The sequence below is a fragment of the Triticum aestivum genome, chromosome 5B (genome assembly GCF_018294505.1).
Source record: "Triticum aestivum cultivar Chinese Spring chromosome 5B, IWGSC CS RefSeq v2.1, whole genome shotgun sequence".
NCBI lineage: Eukaryota > Viridiplantae > Streptophyta > Magnoliopsida > Poales > Poaceae > Triticum > Triticum aestivum.
In genome coordinates, this window is record NC_057807.1 from 59,034,247 (window position 1) to 59,045,622 (window position 11,376).

At 48.8% G+C, this 11,376-nt stretch overlaps 1 pseudogene; it reads right to left on the bottom strand.

The window, feature by feature from the left end:
* Positions 1-413: 413 nt before the first annotated feature.
* On the bottom strand, positions 414-11,376 carry LOC123114632 (valine--tRNA ligase, mitochondrial 1-like; annotated as a pseudogene).

The following is an 11,376-nucleotide window of genomic DNA, read 5'->3' on the forward strand; positions in this document are numbered from 1 at the left end:
TCATAATCTACGAGCACCAAGCTAAAACACCATCTATGACATGCACCCGTGTTCAAATGGTTTCTTAATTTTGCTTCCTTTTTAACTTTGCTATTCCACACATAAGTTGGAGTACAAACATACATACCATGCATAAATAACTTAAATTATTTAAATTCATTCAAGTCCGTGCTCGGTACAAATAACAAAGCACACAAGATATTCGCAAAGGGAAACGGTGCATGTCTGCCGGTGGTTATAAGAGGCAATGCATATTTAAAAAGAAAAATGCTCATAACTGATCCGTTGCATATACACATGCAAATCTATGAGTTGTAAGTAATATTCTTCACGCTGCAAAATGTGGTGGAACTGCAATCAAGCCCAACCTTCCACTTGACTTTCTGCAAATCTGAGCATTGCCAGCGACAAATGCGACATCAACGTATATACAAAAATGCCACATCACAAATCATAACAGAGATGCTCATCAAGCATCGACAGTTTTCGCGTCTAGCTTCTTTTCAGCTTCACCGATGACCTCCAGTTGCTCCAACAAGGCAGACAGTTTTCCTCATCTCCTCCTCTTGGACGCCCTGAGGAGTCTTCTCTCTGTAGCCCGAAGCATCCATCTTCTGTGACAGGGCATGCCGTAGCCTGCACACATCCACAGCAAACCATGCTACGTACTGATACAATCAAGTACAAAAAAGAAACCTAGGCATATATCTTCACTGTTCAAACCAGCTGGAAGAGACAATGTAGACTTACTTCTGAATTTCGTCTCTCTTTTTCTGTAGCTTTTCACGCTCAGCTTCCGCATTTAGAGCTCCTTAAAGCTGGAGGTACACGCTCAGATGTTTGTTCGCGACAGCAGTTGCGCAATCAGGTGGAGTTTGATCACTCTCTGCCAGGAGCTGCAGAATTTTCAATATCACATCAGTGGTTAAAGTCCACTACAGGATTTTTGGAAATGGAGGCATACCCCGGCCTCTGCATCATGATGATGCATGCGGCTCTCTTATTAAAAATCCAGAAAGTATCGTCATGATTGTCTTACAGCTCGCAAACGGAGCAAAACAAAAAACAAAAACTGGAAAAATACAAGCTGGCAAAGACAACCGATACGGTAAAAATAAGGATAAGCTCTCTAGACTCCTATCATATTATGCGAACGCCATCCGAACCGGTTGAATATACCCCGAGCCACCATCTCCCATTGGTTGCACCCAGTAACCAAAGGCTCCCTGGAGTCCATAGGAGTGAGTAAGGACCATGTACGGATCCAAGTTGTAGCTCTGAAGATAACCTGCAAAAAAGTTAAGTTGTGTTGTCTGTTAAAAATCATATCATTTCTGCAGTTCCATATGGCCCATAATAGCGCGCATATTCCAATCCGAATACGAGCTGCCATGATCTGTTCAATCCCAGCCAACCACGTCCCAAACATAGACGCAATATCTACTGGAGCATTGATATTAAAGGCTATATGAATCGTTCTCCAAAGTAACTTGGCAAGTGGGCATTCAATAAATAAATGTTGTATTGTCTCATCCTGAGCACAAAAACAACACCGCGAGTTTCCTACCCATCGCCTCTTAAGTAGGTTGTCCTTTGTGAGAATAACTTGCTTGTGAACAAACCACATAAAAATTTTAATCCGCAAAGGAACTTTAACCTTCCATATATGCAATGACCTTGCAAGTCCACTACAGGATAGCTCGACTTATGGTTTCAGCATAAATTACAAAGAACAAAGTACAAACTAATTTCAGATGGCATGGCAGAAAAAACAGGCACTTCCCTAATATAAAAAGAATAATCACATGAAAGTGTAACGTGAAAACCTTAAGGGACGAGATAGAAGAAAGAGTGACGGCTAAATATTGATAGCATTGAACAATGGCAGCAATCTCTTGGCTTCGACAAAGTGCAAAAGTAGGTCGCCTGTACATGAAAGAAGAGGCAATAGGATATTATGTTTCGGCAAGCCAGATGTACTGAACAAGAGGCAATCAAGAAGTTAGCCTGCATAATACAGAAACAGGGAAGTCCAGAAAGTTGATCAACCTTTCATTTGTATTCGTTGGTGGCCTCCGGGATCTTAGTTTGTTCAGAGTGTCCAGGACCATATCGATTCCATTTTCAAGATTATCATATGCCCATTCTTGTGATAAAGAATAGTGTCTTCCCACTGGTAAATATAGGTATCTAAAGGTGAAGTTCTCTGGATCTACTTACAATCATCTTGAGTGTTTACCTTAACAACAGATGGGTATTCTGATAACATGATGGAACCTTTCCTGCAAGAATATTTAGGCTGAGGAAGCCACTGCCATAACTCTTCTCTTACATAGGGCATGAATGGGTGAAGCAGGCGCAAGCCGGTGTCCTGGCAAATCCATAATGCATCTCTACAGGCAGCTCTGGCTGATTCGAACTCTTGAGAGTCATTGAAAAGGTACGGTTTTATGGCCTCTATGAATACATCACATAGTTGGTACTGCCACCATGAGTATATAGCAGATGTTGCATCTGTGAATTTATATGCTTCTAATGAGCTGACAGTCTTCCCAATAGCCTTGTTAAGTACTGAGAGTATCCATTTACAAATTGGTGGCATCTGAGACACAACAACAGTTGCCGGCGGAGTGTACTGTCCACCAAGCTTGACCATTGCAAAACGAATGGCATTCCACAATTTATTGCACCATTGTCTGTACCCCACCACTCTCTTGATATCCAGATTTATCTTATCAGACTGTAAAACAAAACGAAAATTATGTTAAAAGATGTGAACTGGAAGCACAATATAACATAAAATCAAATGGGTGTGACTACAACCTGAGAAGTGTAAGAAATCAGTGCAAAGCGGAGGGCATTAGTGCCACATTCAGGAATTCCATCAGGAAAATCTTTCTTCTTCCCTTCTCTTGCAATTTCCAGTTCATTTGGATCCAGATTTCCTTCTTCCAAACGTTTGAGGAGTTCTTCAAGTGTTATACCATTTATCACGTCAAGGGGATCAATGACATTCCCAAGCGATTTGGAGATTTTCCGACCATGTGCATCACGGATCATAGGATGCAAATAAACGTGCAAAAGAAGGCGTGGTCATTACTCAATATACAATTGAAGCATACATTCAACTAGATTGCCTCACTTGACTCGTATAGTTCAAATAGGCTGTAGATCAATATGGTTGGCTCGATAAGTAATTTTCAAATGCAGACCGAAAAATATCTTGCAGCCAGAAATGAAAGGTAAGTCTGCAAGTTTATGCATTTAGTATTACATTACAGGATCAACTCAGTAGAGCAACAGAGTTCATTCGGGACGAAATTAGAGCGGCTTGTAGAGACAAATGGCGGGGCAGAGAATATCTCAAAATGATCAAGTTCGTCAATTCATCAACAAATATCTGGGGAACTAACAGTGTGTTATTTTGAGAAGAAATTACACATACAAAGTAGCCCCATGTGGAGATTCTAGTTTGTAGAAATATATCTACACATACTGCCAAGATTAAAGGTAGAATGACAGTTTTGGACTCTTAGTTATAGTTTTACCTAAGCACAGTTTCACCGTGTCAAGGGGGAGTGCAGAGACTTATGTATTACTGTTATGGGCAGGGTGTGTGTGCCATTACCTTTTCAAACGGCACATCGCCACCTAGTTGCATTCCCATCATAACCATACGGGCTACCCAGAAAAAGAGAATATCAAGTCCAGTTTCGAGTACTGAGCCAGGGTAGAAAGCCCTAAGATCAGCGGTATCATCTGGCCAACCAAGTACTGTTAATGGGAATAGACCAGATGAAAACCACGTATCCAACACATCAGGATCTTGATTTAACTGGAATTTCTTCCCCGGATACTTTTGCTTTGCCTCAAGGTTCGCATCACTTTCATTTCTTGCAACTATCCAACGTTCATTGTTGGAACCCAGATCGGTCACTTGATCATCTTCAAGTGTCACATACTTTGCAGGTACACGATGGCCCCACCAGAGTTGCCTTGAGACACACCAATCACGTATATTTTCAAGCCATCTGCAAGGACAACGATAATAGATTGATCATATTACTTCCACTTTTGTTGTTTTGGCATGGCATCTTCGAGAGGTGGCATGTTTCTCATCTAGGCAAAAAGGATAGACATATACCTGTACCAGTCTTGTTCATATTGCTGCGGAATAATCTCGATTTTTTTGGATCTTACAGCATCAACACCTGCCTTTGCCATGGTATTGCAATTAACAAACCATTGAGGTTTCATCGTGGGTTTCACTACATCATTACTTCTTGAACAAATGCCCAAACTCATTTCGTTCTTTTTCGTGTCCTTGTACAAGCTATTGTCAAGCAGAATAAAACATTGTTATTCCTGAATTACTTAGCAAAATCCGAATGAAAACAAACTGTAAATGATAACAAAGAAACTAAATTGAAAAACGACCAAGTAAAGTTAATATATTTATCCCTGGATTCCACATCCATACAAGATATTTCCAAGAAATGACATGACTAACTATGGATACCCAACCACAAAAGCATGACCTTGGACAGGCTTGAGGTTCAAGAAAATCAGCTAGGTAGACAGAAACCAAGACCACTCAAAGTTTTAAAGGACAGCCAAGCCAAAGTAGAAGTGCACATTTCATTTATAACGTAATTTATGAATTCTTATGGATAACACTAGTACTCACCCGCAAAAAAAAAAACTAGTACTATGAGTACTCTTTCTATTAAATGCAAGAAAAAAAATATTAGTACAAAGTTAAAGTTATTTCACTTTGTCCCCTCTTATACTTATGAAAACTAGATGGTAATCTGCGCGTTGCCGCTGTGACACTTTTGAAAATAGCTAGACTGATGACATGATAACGGTGAGGATTAATTATAATGTGATGGTAGTCTGATGCTGTGGTAAACATGCATTATTTGTTGAAGCGGAAGGAACGCATGCATAAGACAAGTAGGTAGTGAGCTGGTAGGTTGATGACTGGCATACATGCATTGTTGTTGATGTGGAAGGGTTGCATGTGTAGTGAAATTAGGTAGTGGGTTACAACTATTTAAGAATAGAGGATTTGTAGACATGCGACAAATTTCTATTAAACAACTGCAGTACCCCCAACAACCCTTTCTTTGAAAACTAGATCACCTATATTTTGATGTGAATGATATGAGTCCAGTACTACCTTTGCCTTCAATGCTTCTATGACAGCAACCCGAGCAGTAAATTTTGGCATTCCTTCAAATTGTGTGCCTCCATTGCTGTTTATTTTCCCATCGTCTGTGAAGATATTGATGAACTCTAGGTTATGTCGCTTTCCAACCTCAAAGTCATTTGGGTCATGGGCTGGTGTAATCTGCATAAAAAGCAAACAACAACACAGGTTAAGAGGGGTCAGTGCATGCACAAGTTTCAACTAGGTAAAATGAGATAAAAATATAAGTCAGTCGGCATTATTTCACACCTTGAGACACTCGGCAGCCCAGGTCTTGGACGACGCTGCAGGTACCTCTCATTTTAAAAGGGACTCCTGCTCTCGCGACCTCCTCTGGCGCTCCCACGGGCGGCAGGGGAGGAAACCCTAGCCGCCGCCGAACCGCGACCTTCTCCCCATCCCTCCCCTCGCCGCCGCCAGGGCGTGCCGGCGGGCGAAGCCCACCTGGCCTGGGCGGCGGCGGGGCGCTTTCTCCTTCCCGCAAGGCGGGATCGCCGTGGGGCGATCTACCCTGGCCGGAACGCGACGTTGTGCGGGGCGCGGCGACGCTGGGCTGCCACGGTGGCGGGCGTGGAGGGCTGCACGAGGCGGGCTGCGTGCTGGTAATGGTTACGGCGGCCGGTGGTCGATCTGCCGGATCTGGATGACGCGGGGGCGATGGCACCTGTGCTAGGCAGAGTCGGGCGAGATCCCCTTCGGGCTGGCATCCGTGGTGCATGCGGTTTTGCTAGTTGCTCGCCGGATTCGTCTTGTTGCTTGCGCTCGGCCTTGGATCGGCGTCGAGGCAGGTCGGGGAGGCATCCCCGGGGTGCTCGAGATGTGCTATTGGTGGTTGTGCTACATGTGCAGCTACTGACGGCGGTGGAGTCCGACGGCCCTTCTCCATGGAGGCGGGACATGGCGGTGGTGGTCATCTCCTCCGTCGGAGGTGGTCGGCCTGAGGCTGGGTGGTCGGATCTCCAGATCCGTCATCTAGTCCTGGCTACGAGTCGGGGAAACATGGTTGCCGGTGAAAACCGAGCCGACGACAAGCGATGGCGGTGTCCTTGACGTTACCTTGATGGAGGCATCGTCGTGTAACTACTGTCGACCCACTCGTGCTGCTCCGGGGGAAACCCTAGGATCTGGTGTTCCAGATCGGACGATGGCGACACTGCGGTGTCGTTTCTCTCTTGGGAGCATCGTTTGTGGAGCAGCGGTGGAAGTCAGAGGCAGGAGGTGGAGCGGCTTCGTCTTGCACGGAGCTTCGGTGGAGATGTCAAGTCATGCCTGACCGACAGCTGCTACGCTTTGTCATGCCTGACCGACAGGTGCTACACTTTGTCATGCCTGGTCGGCAGGTGCTACGCACGACAGATCTTCCAAGGACTTCAAGCTGTGTCGGCTGCTGATACTTGGCAGCATGGCGCTGAGGTGTATCAGTGGCGACCGCGACGTGCTCAGCTATTTGCGCGCAGGGAGGAGGTGCCGTTGGGCGCCGTGGTGGCGTCGATGATAGCTTGACCGAGCAAGGTTGATGCATCAGTACAGTTCTGAAGATGGAGCGGTGGCAGTTGGCGGCGGCGGCCTCTGAGAGCATGCCGAACCAGTGTGTGCCCCAGACCCGGCAAGTGGCTAGGTTGGGGTCTCAGGTCTTAGATGTTAGGCTTAGCTGCGATGTCTGTTTGGTATTAGGCCCAGGCTATCTGCGCCCCTTCATCAACTGGATAGGTGTAGCGACAGTTTGTTGCTTAGACGGCGGCTTTAGTCTTACTGTTGTATGACTTTGTAAGGTCTTGTGAGAATAATTAATAAAGTGGCAGTATGCATCGCCCAGATGCAGAGGCCGGGGGTCATCCTCCTTTTCTAAAAAAAAATTATTTCACACCTTGACAGCCCCAGTGCCAAAAGTGGGATCTACCAACACAGCATCGCAGATTATTTTTAGTTTTCTGCCATTGAAGGGGTGAATTGCATATCTTCCATGCAGATGCTTATATCTTTTATCCTCTGGATGAACAGCTATTGTTGTATCACCCAGCATAGTTTCAATTCTTGTTGTTGCAACAATAATCTCACCCAATCCTCCTTCATCAAGAGGATACGCAAAGGAAATCAAGACACCAAAATGTACCGGTGTGCTGTAACCAGGGACCTTTAGTGATGCGGAGCATCCTACGATCATACCCATGTCCACTTCGACCACTCCCCATGACCCAAGGGTACATAAGATGAGACCTCGACTATACGCCATTGGACACAAGGTGAACTCGCTCCTCTCCGAACCTTCACTTTCTACATGTGAGACATGGCTACTACGTCAAACGTGTGTGCTATGCATGATCAGGAACCAAGAGGAAGACCACGGAACGGCTAGGAGCATTGGACAAGACAGCGAGGACACCAAGCGCAAGTAACAAGAAGAGGAACTACCGAAGAAGCTCCAGCGAGCGGACGTCCGGACGGCACCGAACGACCGGCCTCTCACAGCGAGTGGACGTCCGGCCCTCGGCGGACGACCAACGCCTGAAGACCAGCCTACGCCAGCTACAGACCTCCCAGCGAGCGGACTTCCGACCCGCACCGGACGTCCGGCAATATTAACGGAGGTTCGAGACTTCCGAACGTCCGGTGTCCCGACCACAGAACACTTTCAGCGGACGTCCGACGCTAGCGGACGACCGGTCCCCCTGGAACCACCGGACGTCCGGTGCCCAGCGGACGCCCGGTCGCTGGTTGTGTCCAGTTGCGGGCTGAGGCCCATGTATCCCCCACTTACCCCTTCGTGGTCCTAGACTATACATACTCCTCTCCTCCTAGTTAGGGTTAGCATTGTGATAGCTCATACTTTGAGACAAAGCCTTGCTCATCCATCTGGATCTACTCCACCGCGAGGGACCGACACCTCTTCGGAGAAGATCCTCATTGGATTCAAGACCTCCTCTCGGAGAAGACCCTCTTCAAGACCTCCTCATAGAGAAGAACCGGTTACCCTATGTATCGTCCTTTGTTGTATTCGGATCTTGTATCACTTTGTGTCTCGAAGATCTAGCATATGTGTGACCTTATTCTCATTGGTTGAGTGGTTTCTCGTGTGTTTCCCTCGTTTCCCCTCTCGTGTTCTTCGTGTTCTTGGTAGGATTCCCTCCAAACGTGAAAGATCGGGCGTCTAGGGTTCTATCCTACATCATCTTGGATCAGAGCAAGGTTGATCACGAATTTGGAGCCCCTATCCCTCTTTTTCTAGTCTTCTTTTGCTTGATTTCGTCCTAAATATCTAAAATCCCCACCAAAAATAGCCCCAAATTTTTTTGTGATTTGTTGGTTTGATGATGTTTTGTTGATTCTGGTCCATGGATTTGCTTGGTTTCGAGTGGATCTAGCATTTCCCAAAGTTTCCTCGTCTTTCATCCACGAAATCTCATCAATTTCTACCCCGAAATCCACTTATTCCGCCCAAAATCGCGTCCCGGAGCTCAAATCCCGCGTTGACCCCGACCCACCGGACGACCGCCACTTTACTGGACGTCCGGAGCCCCAGGAACCACCGGACATCCGCTACCTAGCGGGCGTCCGGCATCCGATTACAGAACAGATTTTACGGATTTCCTAGCTCATCGGACGTCCGGCCACCGGACATCCGTCCATTTCCGAACGTCCGCAACCTGTAGATATTTTTTTTTTGAATTGTCACCGGGGGGAGAAGAAATCCTCCCCACCTGAATTGTATTCATTTGTTGCCTATAGGCTTTACAGCCTAATACAAGATAGGGTTCAAGTGAACCAGAAGTACAGAGGGCACGGGAAGAAGAAATAATGAAAAACAACACACAGATAACACATGGTGAGGGGGTGGACACAACACAACAAGGGGCACCACGGACGCTCGAACTGCAGCGGCGAGCCGAGACTAAACCATGACACTGCACCATCGACGCAATCAGAAAACACCGGGCAACCAAGACTGCACAACGCTGCGACACCACCTGTGTCATGGGGTACATTCGAACGGTCACGCCGGGCCGAGACGACGCCACGGCACCTATGTGCCACAGGTGTAGTCGGAGGGCATCACCTGGCATAGAACTCCACAAAGCACACCCAAAACATCACAACAAGGGGCACCACGGGCGCTCGAACTGCAGCGGTGAGCCGAGACTAAACCACGACACTGTGCCGTCGACGCAATCGAAAGGCACCGGGCAACCAAGACTGCACAACGCCGCGACACCACCTGTGTCATGGGGTACATTCGAACGGTCACGCCGGGCCGAGACTGCGCCACGGCACCTGTGTGCCACCGGTGTAGTCGAAGGGCATCACCAAGCATAGAACTCCACAAAGCACACCCAAAACATCACAAGACCGGGGATGAAGACAACGCCATCAAGATGGAAAACGACGGGACGCGTCGCCGCTGTCTCGGCCAGCAGGAGGCCGACCAAGGATTTCTCCCCATCCACGGTCACATCCGCCACGCGACAAGTCACAGAGCAGCCGCCAGTAGCGCCGGGTAGCGCTGGCATGGACGGCCCCAGATCCAGGTGAATCCAACCGGCGGAGCCACGCCGCCAAGCACCCTTGACGCCGAGGGCACCAGCGAGGAACCGGTGCGGCGCCCCCAGCAGGAAAAGCCACGAACAGCGGCAGCCCACTGGGGGAACTGGGAGGTGGAGGGCTCCAAAGTCGCAGGAGCCACGACGCCACCTTCGTTGGTGAGCACGCCTAGAAGCACGACGACGATGGGGGTGGTGGAGGCGGGAAGACGTGGCGGCAGAACAGTAGTTGGCGACGGCGAGCGATTGAGGGCGGGAGGCGGCGGAGCTCGATGCAAGGACGCGGTGCAGGGGCGGGGTGCAGCAGGGCACGGCGGATGGGACTCCGCCAAGGCAGCCACGAGGACGGGCTGTGGCGGCGGCGAGCGGTTGAGGGCGGGAGGCCGGCACAAGGACGCGAAGCAGGGAGGTGGGGCGCAACAGGGAACGGCGGGTGGAGCATCCGCCGAGGCAACCACCAGAGCCGGCCAAGGGCGCTGGAAGCACGCAGGCAGCGGCGCACCGGCCGGATCTGAGGGGAGGGGCGACGACCGGCAGCGGGGCGGCGACCAGAGGGAAGACCGAGCCCAGATCTGACGGAGCCCAGCGCGGAAGAGGGCGAGGCAGCCGGACTCGCACGCGCGCGTGGGATGGATCCCGCCGCCGCTGGCCGTCGCCGGGCTTTGCCTGACGTCGTTTTGCCGGCAGCGGCAGGGGGATGGTGGCCGGTGGGGAGGCTGTGGCGGCGGCCGACGGGGTGCCCGCCTGAGTCGCCTGGGAGAGACGACGCGGGGGGTTGGGGGGGAGGGCTCGCAACCTGTAGATATCAACTTCGGCCAACTTCGGCTGATTTTGTTTCGGCCATAACTAATTCATCCGAACTCCGATTTTGACGTTGTTTAGCTCGTTTGGAAGCTATTACATCCCCCATCCCACAAAAATACCACCAACATCATTTGACTCCATCAAATTTTGTGAATTTTGACATCTTTGCCTAGGGCTTCCACCACATCATCCACTACACCACCACCGACTTCCGCAACCTAACCCATTTTGATCCATACAGCATTAGTGGTTGCTTGAGTAATGATTCGAGTCTCCTAAGGTATTTCGGCTACTTAGGGACGGTTGCTTCTTCATCAACCACCACCTCCACTTCCACATAGGCTTGCCCACCATACACTTCCGCCACCCCAACTTAACCCAATTTTGTTTGAGCTTGTTTGAGTTGTGGCTTGTGTCTCCTAAGGTGTTTCGGCTACTTAGGGACGGCAACTTCAACTCCGACACGTGTATAGCCCATCATTCCATTTCCGCATTGCCAAGTGCAAAACCACCACCGCTTTCCGCTACCACCATTTGACATTTGCCTTTGGAGATTTTGAGTTTGCGGTTTTTCAATTTCCTAGGGTGTTTCGGCTAACTAGGAACGGGTCGACATCGGCAACACCACCTCTCATCATCACCAAGGACGGTAACCTTGACGACATCATTGTATATTCCCCTTGCAAATTGCATTGATAACCCCTAGCCCATTTTGTGTTACTTGCCTATCGAGACTAGCCATTTGAGTATTACCGGCAACGTGACTTGTGCACATTAGTGATCATAATTCCCATAGCATACATACCATATCATCGTGGTGCACAT